This window comes from Ambystoma mexicanum, chromosome 4q (genome assembly GCF_040938575.1).
Source record: "Ambystoma mexicanum isolate Mex_15411 chromosome 4q, UKY_AmexF1_1, whole genome shotgun sequence".
NCBI lineage: Eukaryota > Metazoa > Chordata > Amphibia > Caudata > Ambystomatidae > Ambystoma > Ambystoma mexicanum.
Window position 1 is genome coordinate 1,169,426,192 of NC_090928.1, and position 13,607 is coordinate 1,169,439,798.

General features: G+C 44.1%; 1 protein-coding gene across 2 annotated transcripts in view; it reads left to right on the top strand.

Moving 5' to 3' along the window:
* Positions 1–13,607, top strand: part of MOCS1 (molybdenum cofactor synthesis 1) — a 497,242-nt gene that overhangs the window by 83,680 nt on the left and 399,955 nt on the right. The gene's annotated exons all lie outside the window — the stretch shown is intronic.

The following is a 13,607-nucleotide window of genomic DNA, read 5'->3' on the forward strand; positions in this document are numbered from 1 at the left end:
CTGTGCTTGGTTGTGTGGACTGCATGAAGGGACCACAGCTGGTGTTTTGTGGATTCTCGAAGTAGTTTGTCCAGTTGTGGCAAAAGGAAACCTGTTTTAGGCTCTCACCCACACACCACTCCGCCACACCGCTGGCTTATAAGGGGAGAAGATGGTGTGGATTCTGTGGAATGTGTGTAGGTGGTGGGGGCCCTTTGGTGGCTGGAGATTTAACTCGCCTTGATGCTGCTGGACCAAGGCTTCTTGCAAATGCCCTATGTGATGTCATCACTGATCTCATGTGTGATTTAATGTCATCCTTAATGCATTGACCACCAAGGTGATGTTGCTACCTTACTTGAACTACATTACTATGAGAATTGCCTTTAAAACGCCCGGCAGGGTTTCTTTATTATCAGTTGGGCTACGATGTACAGTGATAGCTATAAAAGGACTTCAGCTACATTATATTTACTGAATGTTTTCATTTATTTCACTTAGGTTTTTCATATTTGTTTTACTCCAAAAGATATATCAAATTTAACGGTGCATTGAATACGCTTATTTTATTGAAATTATTTAGGTTATTTTCTATGTAGTTGGACATGGCTAATTCTAATTTGTTTTTGTTCATATGGCGTATAGGGCATTTTAGCACTCCAACTGAAACACTAGGCACCCGATTACAGAAACCTTTCACCCGTGTAAGTGCAAATTTGCACTGTATTTACCCTGTTGCAAAAAAACATTGGGGCCATATTTGAAAACCTTTACCCCATTAAAAGTGCAATTTTGCATGTGCTTGGGAAATGTTTGCCATTGGGCAAAAGCTTCTTCTTTCAATGCATTTTGCACCAGGGCAAGGTGTGCCCTAGTGCTAATACGCAATGGTTTTAGCACTATGGCAAACTTTGCCTTCAATGCCAACATGCATTGAAACTGTGTTTTTTGCACTAGGGCCATTTTTGGTCTAGTGCCAGCAGAAAGTGAACTTGCCATGGTGCAAAGGTTTTGTAACATGTCCTCAATGTTTTTTGCACTAGAGTACATTTAGCACTAATGCCAATACCGTGCAAATGTGCGCTTGCACCAGTGCAAAGCTTATGTGATTTGGCCTTGGGGCGAGGAAGATTCAAAGCTTCAGGCATGCAGTGGTGTCCAGAGACCGCCGCTGTGGTAATGGATAACTTCACCTGTTTGCCCTATGAAAGAATGACCCCCCCCCCCCTCCATTAGAGGGCGGCACAACCGTTGGGTAATGAACAGGCGTGCAGTCGAGGGCCAGAGATTGCAAGAAGGCTCGTGCTTCTGGAATCTTTGTGAGAGCACTTTGGGACTCCCCACCATAAGGGGCACGACGTAACGAAAACCGGGCCTTGAATACAATGCAGCAGTTCTCTGACTGCACGTGGGGCGCTCTGATTGAGAGTGTAGACACCACACGTGACAGCCTTTTGTATATATCGCATGTGTGCCATCTGGTATTTGGGAATATGCAAGTAAATGGCATTACAATAGCTAAAGCTGCACGAGATAAATGTGCTAAGGTATGTTGTCTTGACAAAGAAAATGTATCAGTCGTTCCAGAGTCCGGAAATGGAGTGGCGGGTTTAATATGGGGCTCAAAGAAAGTCCAAAATAACACCGAACTTGCGAGACTGGGAAAGGGCCAAGATGATTCGGCCAGCAAGCGTTGTTAGCCAGGTTAACTGGGGCATTTCAATAGACTAACCCTTTCTTTGCTGTGTGGAATTTCCTTTTGTATACACCCAAGATACCGTGGTGCATACTGGTTTTAAAGTTGGATATGAATGAACCGAGTTCCCACCCACTCTCCAAAGCAAAGGCTGAACTGGACATCATCGGCATACATTGAAACAGTAAGGCCAACAGTTGATGAGTGCGGCCAGCCAAAAAAGATGCACATTAAAAACAAAGGGAACTCTTCAGAACACCATGCTCGCTCGTATGGCAGCAGATTCTGATCTATCTTGGAAAAATGGTGAGATCGCCTGGGTTGAAAAGGGCTCACCCGTCTAATAGTAGCAGATCTGACACTGCGGGCATCTGCCCTCCATCCGATCTAAGGAAATATGTAGCTTGATTCTTGTCCAATAGGACCTGCTGCTTTATTTGGACCAGTTCATATACACCCCGTTTAATGACGTTTCCATGGCGGAAAACTGATCTAGACTAATAGCTACTTACTGGGGTCTGTGGGCTCGAGCAAGGGTGGTAAACTGCATGTTTGCTGCTACTCGGTACCATCCCGCTAGAATGTGAAGGATTCATTTCCTCGGATGTTCCATGATTAGGGGGCGATTGGCTTTCCTGATCTTGGCTGGACATGGATCTTTTGGAGAACCGTTGTGTTTAGATTCCTTCAGTGCCTCCTCTTGATGCAGACTAGTTAGTGATTTTAAAACCTGTGAGCAGTGCCTTAACGGTTGTGGTTCGATATTTACTCTGATGGCCTGTAAGAGGATTCAATTCAACACTACAGCTAAGTCAACGCCTAGTCTATAATACTGAATGAAAACCCTTATTGATATATCTTTATGTCCAGTTCATGCGTTCTGGATGACTACCCCTATATAACACCCCTCTCTTGGAATCCTCCTGACCCCACTGAGCCAAGAAGTAGTTCTGTTTTGCAAGTTAAAAGGTTTATTTGATAATTTAAACAATATATATATATCACACTTTATAATAAATGAATAATTGAATATCACACTTAATCTGATATGATAAAGATTAACAACGGAGAATCTGGCACTAACACGCTTCTCTATAATCAATAAGGAGTTGACATGAAATGGATAAGGTAGCACACTGGTAAATAGGGACAGAAGAATAATGTGATAGAGAATGCTTTATGTAAGCTCAGGTGGATGCACTATTCAATGAATGCAGTACAGAAAATACTCAATATGATTTCAACCAAACAATGTAATCACTTTTCTCTGGCTATTCACTCCCCCCCCCCTTTATGGGATGCAAGGAAATGGGAGGAAAGCACACAGTTCTCAGAAATGCAATCAATGTAATTCAGTTCAATCCCCCCCAAGCACGCTTAAAGAAAACAGATAGGAGTTTTGAAAACACAGGCAAAATGCTTTTATATGTGCTAGCAATGGATGAGAAATATGCTGGAAATGCGTTTAATTCCCTTTCAGAGGTTCAGGGTGAGTGATAGCTACTCTCTATGAATTCAGGATCACCTTAACAATGCTTTAGTAGTAACTAGCAGGTAACAAAGTTTTTGGCAAGGAAAAACAAAACTGCTGTCTTTTTACACGTGGAGAAATTTGCAAATCGCGGTAAAATTCGCGAATGCGCCGAGCGCTATTACAGAGGATCTCAGCTTCCAGATGAAAGTTACTGAAAGTCTCTAGCACAAACGGTTACGGAGATATGAGCGATTAAATAAAGGTCGTTTTTCGGATTTGGAATGTTAAAGTTCAAAAAGACAAGTGCAGCTTGCAACTAGAAAATGACAAGTGACAGCTTTACAAATGACAGGTGACAGTTAGGAGGCAGTTCTACTTAGATTAAAATAGGATTGAATTATATTATTTTAACTAAGAGATTGGTTCTGCACAGTTTTCTAGGTACTCACACTATATTCTTGAGTGAAATGGGCCTCGCCATGGATCTGGTCAGGTTTTAGACGGGACTCTGGTCTCTGCACTTCACAGTGATCTGGGTCTGCTCTCTCTCTGGATTCTGAAGATTGAAGTCTCTAGTTTGGCTCTCTGGAGGTTTGATGGAGGCAAGGTATGGATTTTCCCGGCAGAGCTTCCAGCTGCAAATGGATTTGAAGGTCTCTATCTGTCCTGTCTGTCTGCTTTTATGTATTTTGAGAGTGGGTGTGTATGCAGCATCACTAGACCCTACCCCTCTCCACTTGCCATTGGTCCAGCTTTCATTTCTCCCCTGATTGGGGGAGCTAAGTTGTGTCAGAGTGATGTCAGCAATTTATGATCTCTTGAAAAACTCCCCTGTCATCTGTGCACCCAAATCTATATATGATCAAAACACATATTTCACAGTTACACAGTTGTTTGAAATTACATACCCATGTCACATATCACATGAGGTATACTCTGTCCCAAATCTGCTGTTTCTAGGAGCTTGCATTCAGAAATGGCACATATTTCACTTTTTAACTGATTTTGCCATTTCTGACATTGACCCCACTTTACATACATGTGCGCAGGGAGTAGGGACATTAATTGATGAAGTTTCAGATTTTTAACATGCATACATTTAGAGTAATATCCACTTTTCCGCTAAAACCCCCCTGAACATACCACCGGTTCTAAAAACCTCTTAAACTGTGGGCAGAAAAATCACGAGAATTATGGTATCATTTATAAAATTTTCACATGTCCGCTCTATGAATGATCCATCTTTTTAAAGTTATGTTCTGGCTCCAAAGGGGTGTGGTTTACCCTCAGCACAAGGTTGAATTTCTGGTTATTCCAGTTCTGCCAAGCCAGCTTGCTCTCACAGGCAGTGCTCCTCCCCTTTCCTTCAGGAGGAAGCCACTTTTTACGACCATTTACGACTCCTGCCATAAACCATCTGCCTGGGTGAAGGGGGTTACATTGTTCAGAGCTCCTATATTCTGTAGGGGGCTCCCCTTAATTCAATTATCAGAGAGATGGTATATCCTTAGTGTGGCCAGCAAAAGGCAGATAGGCCTGGGAACACAGTTGTGACTCAAGTTTCACTCCTGATGGGGGTAGCTGTCAAGCAAAATCAAGTTCCTTAAGCCAGACTTTCAGCTAACTGTCATGTTTTTTTTTGTTGCTTTTTAAATTAACTTGCAATTTTACACATGCAGCTAGAATGCTGATTCTAAGTGCAAAACTATGACATTTCAACAGTTACAAAGGCATGTGACACCAAACATAGGTCACTCATTTAATCTAAACATTTTCGATTTTAGTGTCTTTAAATCCAGTGCAACTTAAACTGCTGACTCCATAGCAGTTTTGTTATAAGCATTGTTTTGGGCTCTTCATTTCCCAGATTTTGTAGGCACACAACACTCCATTCTACCAAATGTCTGCTGGTGTCCAGTGAGTTTTTAGATGTGTTGCAATGTTTAAAATAGACATTTTGAGCCTGCCTTCAGAGAAACACAGGGTGGTTTTAAAGCGCTTTGAAGCTAACCGGCGCTACTGTTTTTCCTTTGGCAACCCATTTCCCTCATGGCAACCCGGCCTATCATTCTCGCACTGGTGGGTGGCAAGTGAGGCAACCATTTTGGTGTGCGCACAAACTGCGCAGCTTTCCTGGATTTCGGCGCACATGTGGGTTTTCCGCCATCTTGAATTTTCTAAGCCCACAGCACCAAATGTTGCAGCATGATAGCTTAAACGTGGGTCAGGACACCCAACAGGCCCATCCCCATTCCTCCATATTTGTGGCAGTTCCTGCTCGTGCAAAGTCATTTTTCAGCATGGTGGGAAAAATTCTCTCAGTTTTATTGGGTAATGCAGCTGGATGGCCACAACCCTCCAGGAACCGCCCACAGCCAGGCCCGGCCTTGGGGTAGAGGGGGGAGGACAAGCCGGTTGACCGTCTGGGGCGCCACACCCCCAGGGCCCAAGTAGCCCCCACCACGCCAGCTCGGGGAAGTGTTTCAAAGGCTCAGGGCCGGTCTTACAACAGATTGCACCCCAGGCGGGAAGCATCGTTGGCACACCCCTCTCCCCCGACCTGTGATCTCATGCATTTGTCATGGGCTAAGCAGCGGGAGTGGGGACTATGAGTTAACAAAATTGTCAATGCTGGCATCTGCTGAATTTCATGAACCTCAGAAAACAGCAATAAGAGTTCCTCTGCTGCAACTGTGGATAATCTCCTTGACTTCGTAGGTTAAAATGCTACGGGACATCTGGGCAGTGGAGGCGCTCCCCTCTTCCCAGAAGGGAACAGGTATTTTTCCAGGCTGTTCATGCATGAACTGGCCGCCCTTCTTCTACTCTTTTTCCTATGGGGCAATTCATGATGAACACGCCAGCACAGAGCTGGCCTTCCCTGTGCCAGAGTGGATGGGTTTGTCTGATGTGAAAGATGCATATTTGTGTCCCTCAATCTGGAAGCTGTGCCACTGCTTCTTGCGCTTCGTGGTGTGGAGCCCCCCCAACAAAAAATCAGATGAGGTTTTTTGAAAACAAATCTGTGGTAAAAAACCCTGCGAAAAAACATCCCGCGATGAAGGGACATCGTACTGTGGAGCCAGTAGTTCCAGTACTGGGGACTGCCTTTCAGCCTCAATGTGGCACCCGGTTTTGCAAAAAAGTCATGATATCCACAGTGGCAACCTTCTTCAGGCAGTTAGTCATGCACACTTATCCTTACCAGGGTTACTTACCAGACTGGACGGCTATTCCACAGTAGGCTGTGTCGTGACTTCAGGTTCCTCTGGGCATTCTTTATCATCTATTCCTGTCATTGAATGCAGAGAAGCCTTCGTTGGATCCTGACCTTCACAGGTTTCCATTGGGACACTCATCAGAACAAGGTTTTCCCCAGACAGGACAGGGTGGAGATTTGATCGCTAAATGTACATTTTTCCTGAACGATGGTGCTACCACAGCCTTAAGTTTAAGAGTCCTGGGCCATATGCTCTGTGTGCTCTGGCCTGGATGCCAGACTGAAAAGTAGAACTGGTCTCGATCTAGCCTCGGTCTGGTGTCCGTGACTTACAAGTTCCTGACTTTTGGATTCTGTAGTAACTCAGTTATTACAGCCATGTGCTGGAGCCCAAAGCCATCTTCAATGCCTTGACAATGGAGACAGACTGGTGGGGCAAGGCTGAGGGTGGCGCCTGGAGGGTTTCGGCTGTACTGGCATGTTATGCTAAAATAAGAACTTTTCCTGCATGCTGAAAAATTGCTCCGGTCCTGTCCCTGCATGCAGGCAATTTCAGTAGGACAGAGGGAGGGTGGATGAGGCTATGGACAAGGAGCACAGTTGTCACTATATAGTGAAAACCTTTTACTGACTTTGGGGATGGGAATAGATGTAGGAGTGTTGATCGCGAATCTTTGAGACCATGGACAAGGTTTCAGCGCTTTGTACTACTAAAGCAGTGGTTTGCTGTTTTACAAAAGTATAGTAATGTGACAGAGCATACATTTGGTCTGAAAGAAGTCGCTCAGATATTCACAACGGGCTGAGAGTGAATCTAAAGGATTTATTCCTGGAGTTGGTGGACATAATTCCTCAAGTATTAAGAATAGCTCTTAGAAATTATTGAGATCCGTATTCATAGGAGTAGAATAGTGGCCTTTTTTGTTGTTTCCTTATTTTAACTTCTCATTTTGTTAAGTTCTTGGTAAAGAATTGGACACAAAATGTCTCTTACCTGCCCCCGCTTTTTTCATGTTTGTATGAGGGCCCGTTGTGTTTCTTTCGGATGTTGCCTTGGGCTTCATCGTCCCAGATTTCACACGCACAATGGTTGCTTGGCTGGCCTGGCATTGGTAATAGCCCAGCATAGAGCCGGCTCATTTGCTGAGGTGGGGCATCCTCTGGCTTATGAGAAAGCCCTATTCAGAGCATCTGGAGTAAACAAATGCCACTTTCTGTCAGTGCTCCCCTTGTTCCGAGTGGGTCTGGTTTGAATGCGTGTCAGACACTGGAACATTAAAGGAGCCCCAAGGCCGTCATTCCTCCTGATGGGGAAACGGGAATGGCTGGTAGAATGGAGTCAAGTGACTTATGTGAAAGGGTGTGACCAGCTGAGTGAGTTCGCCAAGGGTTGTCGCATATAATCCGAATTCTCTTCGGTTGGTCAATAAAGAGCTGGTGATTTCACAGTCTGTGTACTACGACTCCAGGGCATAGCTGTACCGTTGAGCTTTTGGATCAGGGCATCTATAGGTTAAAATAAAACCAGTGACGTAAAATCTGTGGGACTTTTGAAGTCATGGAAAACACGTTTTTTGTTTTTCCAAAAGATGGAAATTGAAGTATACAATACTTACTTTCTAAGCATGCCATGCATATGTAAATTCACTTTGCTACTTTATAAACATTAAATGTTTTGTGTATAACTTTGTTTGCTCCTCTACGTATATTGTTTGGTCTACATTTTAAAGAGACTGAGAACAAATAGTAAATTAGTGGTTAGCTTGTGTGTGTGTGTGTCTGAATTTTGAGGAGACGGTGTCCCTTGCTCTGAATCCGTGCAAGCAAAGTTCTTAGCAGCGACCAACTAACACAGTGAGCTATCTACCATGCAAGTGAGCGTGAGCTGTCCAAATGTAGATGACCATCCTATATTCACGTTTGGATTTCACAATACGCAATATAAAGTCACATTAACTACTAGTGTTGCTGTTTTTACAATTCGATGCTACGTGCACATGGCCGTATTTCACGTTACGAATCCAGTGGCTTGTTAAAAATATAGATTCACGTTTTTGAAAAATTTGGAGGCTTGCAAAAGTTCAAGGTACATCGACATGTGTGCCAAAAATCGAAAATTGAAGCAGACATTACAGGGAAAAGGTGTTCAGGAAATGCCTTTTCTCTACGGATAGCTCCCTTCTAAAAAAAAGTGTGATTTTATTTTTCTTGGATTTATAATTTTATTTTTGGACCCATTACATGGCTTTGGCACATTTGCACGGAAAGCTAAGGATCGGTGCATGACAAATTGGTGAAGATCCAGTCACGTTTCCATTTTATCGTGATGTAACTTGAACTATGCTGCTGCAATGTGGCATTGTAATGTATAAAGTAAGCTAAAGGTTTTCTCAGCAAACTAAGTGACAACTTCTTTTGGAAAAACAAGGCTCACACATCAATTTGAGATGATGGCAAGCCGAGACATCTTTTGTTCATCAGCTTTCAAGTCAAGGAAAACGGCATCCGGAACCTAACTGGTCGCCACCTTACTCACCTGACCCACCCTTCAGACCCCTGAACTTTTATAGAGCACTAGTCCTCTAAGCTGGGAATGATTAAGAAAGTTATTGCTAGAACTTTCAGAGCATGTTATCCCGCCTCTGACACATTGGGCCTTCATTCATCCCCCATATATTCCGTTTACATACATTTTGCTGGAGTACATGATAGTAATAACGTTGTATTGATTGTTTTGCTTTGGATGTTGTCTCGGGCTACTGTGAGCAGCTCCGTTAGGCAACAGAAAGAGGATTGTATTTCCACCTTTCCCCCTAAATAATGGGCCTAGAAGCCTGAAACCAGAGCAACTGAGTTGTAGTGCATCTCTGAGTGCTGGTGACATCACTGATCCTGGAATGCTGTGATGTCAGTGAGTGTGGAGTGCTATGGTGTTATGTTCTGAACAGGGGTTCCAACAGTTACAGTTGGAGAGCGTAAACTGGCATGGAGGGACGTGCGGGTGTCTTCCTGGCAACTATCTACCAATAAACTTACAAGTAACTTACCTGCTGGTCCGGGTCTTGGTTTATCGTACCACGTTATTTCAAACTGCCCATTGTCCATCTTAGGGCTGTTGGGATAAACTGGGCTTTCAACTTATCCGACAAGCCCTCTTCCAGATTTGCTACGTTATTAACGGACATGTGTCCGTTAGGGGTGGTCTGCAGCAATGTTGGCTTATGTCTCTAATGCCAGTTTACTCTCCACCATGGAAACTGCTCTGTTCCAGAACACAGGTAAACCGATCAAGAACACGGGCGCAAGGGGCCATGTCTGTGCCCGCAGAAGCCAGATGGAACGCAGTTGACTGGTCATTCTCTACTAATAGCGCTGTGGTATGAAGACCCATAAGCGGCTCATCACACCTACGCTCAGTGGGACTCAAATTATTTGTGAATAAAGTTTGAGTCTTCAACATCGGCCGACTTGGCATCTATTATCAAATCTGCCAGGTCAATCTGCAACTCGCAGGCTTTGCCATCTCCGGAACCACTCTTTGCCACTTCTGCGATTTAGCAGTCCTCTTTTCGACCTGACTTTTTTTGTTATTGTGGGATCCCCCATGCCCACCCCTCCTTGCCTTGGCGTTGCAAGGTTTCTCCCTCTAATGTGAATAAGTCTGTTGCTTCGGAGGTCAAGGTGGGTAGCACGTGTGCTATGTCCGTGTTGGGACAGAATTGAGACTTAAACTGTCATACTTAGAAGAAGAAGGTGAAGGTTGGCACGAGTCATGCCAAGTACCGTTGAAGAGGGTGAGCAGAAAAAGTGGAATGCGTTCGAAATTCATGCAACATGACGGCACTGGATGGGGAGTAAGGTGAATAGAAAAACCTCTTAGCCTCAAGAATCCACACATTGGGACCGTTTCTGCCAAAGTCCACTCAAGGCCATTTACTCTAGCCATCCTAAATAGACTCATTTATTGGGATCTGCACGTTTGGTTGACGCATCGTTAGAATTAGAATTATACATATGATGTTCGTCGCAGTTTGCCTGGTCAAGAAAATGGGTTGACTACCCATCCTAGGTTTGTTTGCTCATTGTTGGTTTTAGAATTATGTACATTAGAATTTACCTAGATTATGTGGTGCTCAACAACAAGGGTGTGTGCCGTCCTGAGAAGACGGGCATCAAAGGAAGCACAGCTAGATGCTCTAGTCTACCCCGTCGAAACTACTAATGTGATGAAAGACCTTTTTGTTAGGTTGACTCCAAATTATTCTGTAGTCCCTATGACCGCGTATTTGGCGAATGGCACGCCATTTCAATTAATTGTGCAATTTTCTTTGTTTAGGACAATATTATTATTGATTGAATGTATGTCACTAATATTTGTGTAAGATTTCCGCCAACATATTTGTGAATACCGGCCCCCCTTTCTAGTGATTCCCATCACTCGTTTGGGGTTTTTGGTTCTCCACTTGTGTGCGTGCGGTGTGGACCTCCTTGGGTCCACTCAAAGGCGTTACTAGCACTTTAACTGTGATGCACTTTATTCTTATTGTGATGAGCCAATATTCAGTATGGGCTAATATAGATTTAATATGTAATTTTATCTATCTGTGAACTACAATAAAATGAAAAAAAAAATGTATGGACATTTTTGGCCTGTTTTGATCTGTTTGGTCCCCTCTGTGTTGTTCTTCTATTGAAGTCTGTTTAACACTGCTGTATTGATTTGAATCGTGTTCCGCTTGACATGACCATGTTTTTTCGCCCCTCCCTCACATGCCCCACGCATCCACCCCTCCCCACCACGTGTTTATTTCCTCGTCTTGACCAAATTGTAAATCATGAAACGACGCCACGCCACCATCTGCAAAGTTGCCTCTTCATTTGATTATTTAAGAAACGGGGCACAGTAGTAGCTTTGTATCCCTTTTCCCATGCCTCGTGGATGATTAGCAGGGGTGCAGCAAAAACACGTTGTGTCCCCCTTGTTGTGTCTTGCATACTGAGCCACAAAGATGCCATGCTGAAGAGCCCTCTTGCCTATGAAACCATGCGTTTCTGTGTGAAATGTGTGACTGCAATGCAACCGACGGATGCGCAAAGAGGTCACATGACAAAGCGACGTCTCTGCTTGTTTGCACGTCAATCCTCTAGCATGCGTTATGGCCAGGATTCTTAGCGCTATAGCGGAACACTCTTTTTGATTCTTGCCTTCTAAAATGCTATCTTATAAACTGTTACGAAGGCGCCTTTTAGTGCCCTTCCCAAGTAGTGATGATGATGATGATGTGAACATCAAAGGGAAACGTAGTTTAAAGGGCTCCTTGCTATGTAATATTTAGAGTGAAAATAACCACTTATTTGCGCCGTGCCCTTGCTCCTTTGAGTAAGCATGTTTATTCCTTTGACATGGACTTATGCTTTTTTTAAATTTATGTTATATTTAACCTTCCATTCTAAGCTGTTAAAAGGGAATGATCGCCATGCCCGGGGCAGTTTCTAGCCAAATTGGTGCCGAGGGCGAAACATCAGAATGCAACCCCGAGCCCCCCAAACCCTGCCTGGCACAGGTCACTCCCAGACGACATCTCTGTCGTGTGACAAAACCCCTCCTCAATATGAATTAATAATTGCTATATAAATGAAACTGTGTTCATTATATTGTAATTCAAGTACTTTTCAGAAGAATTTGAATGGAAACGCAGCTGTTGCTGCCCAAGTAAATGTTTTTTCTGTCACCTGCTCTTAGGGAAGGCCTTGGCTAAATGCAGTTTCAAACTGTTCGTACTGGCACACTGTGGTTGAAAAGCCTACCAGGGTCTGAGGGCGCACTAACCTGTCCCTGTGTTGCAGGTGTTCTGTTCGTACCACCTCACTTGTATTTCGCAAGGGGCAATACTAGACTAACCATATGAATTATTTTCTGATAGGTTATCATTCCAAGATGGACAGTCTGGTTAACTCTTATTGTACTCTTTCAAAATACCTCTGTGAGAGTGGGAAAGGGGACAAATAGCACCAATGAGGATTCATGTATGCTTTGCATTATACCACAGAGCATTTCAGGACTATAACAGTGATCAGAGATCTATAGATTTGATAAACAAGTCTGTGATAAAAGGATTGTATGTATGAATCTTTAGGGAATGATATCTACAGATAGGGCAGGATACTGCACAAGAGAGACCCAATAAACAATGCACAGAAAGGCTACACAGAAAGGAATGTACCTCTTTCAAAACTGGCTTCAAATATCCGGTAAACGGTACACAGTTCCTCTGCCACTACCGCCTCACTATTACGCAGGCCTAAGGGGTTATTTCGGCAAAAAAGAACATGCCCATGCTTTATCTAACAGGGCTGGCATTAGCATCTCTTATTATTGCTGGCCTGCAGCTAGTGAAAATCATGGTGTGGCAGTGTTCTTTGCTTTGTGTTTAAGTGTGGGCACAGTATGACATGCTCGTCAGAGTCACATATACAAAACATCCCAGTGTGCTCTTGTATGGACATTGGGCACATCGGACAAAAACAGGTATATGTGATGTTACATAAGCAGTGGCGTCACTGGGTGAGGCTAGTGCCCCCCCTCTGAAATCCTTTGCCCCCTTTGTGCCCCCGTACCTAAGGCGAGCAGTGACTGCATTCTCTGTTCGTGGTGTTATTTGTGACACTCACTCATGCAAATGTATGCAGATCACACATAAATACTCCTTTTGTCTCAGAGGGAGTAGTGATCCAACGGCTTGCAGCCCCTCCCATCAGAATGTAGCCAAGAAACTGCTAATGATGGGTGATTAGGCGCTGAATGGTTTTGTGCCTGCATTCTGATGGGATGGGCGGGGAGGTACAGTGTGGTGTGGGTAGTTGGTGTGCACAAAAGCCTCTCTGCAGGAGTGCTTGTGACGTCACACATTACCTTTCATATGTGCCCCCTCTACTTTTGTCTTTGACCCGCTCTGTGCCCTCCTAAATTTGATTCTGGAGACGCCACTGTACATAAGGGAGCACCACATAGACCCCAATTACCAACAGGGTGGTGAATTGTGCAGAGCACAAATCATTGCTGCACACAAACCACTGAATTGATTTTCCATGGGCTACTGTCTGCATGGTGACACACAAGGAACTCTACTTTCCTAATCAAGATGCCAAGTGACATTGAGTTGCCAGCTGGTGTGCTGGCTAGGCACTGGCTGGCTTGCTCAGACAATTGAAAGACCTTTGCTGCTGAGCAGATGCAT